This window comes from Pteropus vampyrus, unplaced genomic scaffold, assembly GCF_000151845.1.
Source record: "Pteropus vampyrus isolate Shadow unplaced genomic scaffold, Pvam_2.0 Scaffold39, whole genome shotgun sequence".
NCBI lineage: Eukaryota > Metazoa > Chordata > Mammalia > Chiroptera > Pteropodidae > Pteropus > Pteropus vampyrus.
In genome coordinates, this window is record NW_011888820.1 from 11,215,616 (window position 1) to 11,217,866 (window position 2,251).

The window sequence follows — 2,251 nt, forward strand, 5'->3', positions numbered from 1 at the left end:
TTGAAATTTGCCAAATGTTTTTTCGATATCAACTGAAGTGATCACGTGGCTTTTTTCCTTCATTATGTTAATGTGGTATATAACATTAACCAAATTTTGTATATTGTACTAACTATCCTCACATTCTAAGTATAAATGTCACTTGGTGGTGATGAATAATCCTTTTAATATACTGCTGAATTCTGTTTGCCAGTATTTGTTGATGATTTTTACATCAATATTCATTAATGATATTAGTCTGTAGTTTTCTTGTAGTGTCTTTGTCTGGTTTTGATATCAGAGAAATGGTAGCCTCAAAAAATGAATTAAGATGTGTTCCCTCTTAATTAAAAAAAAAAAATGAAGAGGATTGGTGTTCTTTCCACTTCAGATGTTTGGTAAAACTCGCCAGTGAAGCTACCTGGTCTAGGACTTTTCTTTATTGGGAGACTGTTTATTACTGATTTAATCTCCTTTCTAATTATAGATCTTTACATTTTCTATTTCTTTGTTATTTTATGTTAGTAAGTTTTATGTTTCTAGGAATTTGTCCATATAATCTAAATTATCCAATTTGTTAGTGTACAATTGTTCATAGCACTTTCTTATAATGCTTTTTATTTCTATAGAATTAGTAGTAATGTCCTCAATTGCATTTCTGATTTCAATATTTTGAATATTTTCTTTTTTTTCTTAGTTCATCTAACTAAATGTTTGCTGATCTTTTCAAAGAACCAACTTTGGGATTTATTTATCTTTCCCTATTGTTTTTTCTATTCTCCATTTCATTTATCTCTGCTCTAATCTTTATTTCCTTTCTTCCTTTAGCTTTGGGTTTAGTTTTTCTTTTTTCCTAGTTCCTAATGTAGTTGTAAAGTTAGATTGTTGATTTAAATTTTTTTAAATGTGTTTGTAGCTATAAATTTTCCTTAGTCTTAGTTTCACTGCATTACATAAGTTTTGATATTTTGTGTTTTTGTTTTCATTTGACTCTATTTTCTAATTTCTTTTGTGATTTCTTTTTTAATTTATCAATTGTTTAAAAGTTTGTTTTTTAACAAACAAACTTATAGATACAGACAACAGAATGATGGTTACCAGAGCAGAAAGTGGGTGGAATGAGGATGAAGAGGATAAAAGGGGTCAAATATATGGTGATAGAAGGAGACTAGACTTTGAGTGGTAAGAACACGATGATGTATAGAGATTATACAGTTGTACATCTGTAATCTATACAATGTCATTAACTAATGTTACCCCAATAAATTTAATATAAATAAATAAACTTAAATAAATGAATAATAAAAGTGTGCTGTTTTATTTCCACAATTCTGTGAATTTTTTTAGTTTTCTTTTGCTATTGATTTCTAACTTCATCTTATTGTGGTCAGAGAAGAGTTTCTGTATGATACCTATCTTTTCACATCTATTGAGACTTAAGTTGTGGCTTTAACATATGGTTTATACTGGAAATTGTCCCATGTGCACTTGAGAAGAATGTGTATTCAATTGTTGTTGGATAGAACGTTCTGTATGTGTCTGCTAGACCTAGCTGGCTTATTGTGTTGTTCAGGTCCTCTTTTTCCTTACTTATCTTCTGTCTAGTAGTTCCATCTGTTATTGAGAGTAGGGTATTAACGTCTCCAACTCTTGTTGTAGAACTATTTCTCTCTTCAAATCTGTCAATTTATCTTTGTATAATTTGATGGTCTGTTATAATAAATGTTTACAATTGCTATATCTCTTTTTGCTGTATTGAAACTTTTAACATATATAATGTCCTCCTGTTTCTTGTAAACTTTTTTGACTTAAAATTTATTTTCTCTGATATTAGTTTAACTGCTCCTACTCTCTTTTGGTTATTATTTGCATAAAATATCTTTTTTAATCCTTTCACTTTCAACCTATTTGTGTCCATGTAGATGGTATATAGTTGGATTTTTTAAAAATCTAGTCTGCTAATCTCTGCTTTTTGATTGGAGAGTTTAATCCATTTATGTTTAAGGTAATTATTGATAAGAAGGAGCTTAATTCTCTCATTTTGCTATTTATTTCCCATATGTCTGATAGCTGTTTTGTTCCTCGTTGCCAGCACTATTATCTTCTTCTGTGGTTGGTTGATTTTTTTGCAGCAAAACATTTAAATTCCTTTCTTTTTTTTTTCTGTGAATATTCTATAGCTATTTTCTTTAGTGTGGTTACCATGTGGTTTCTTTATTTGCTGTTACCTTGGAGGTTACATTATTTTAATTCTAAAGTTTTAATATTTTAA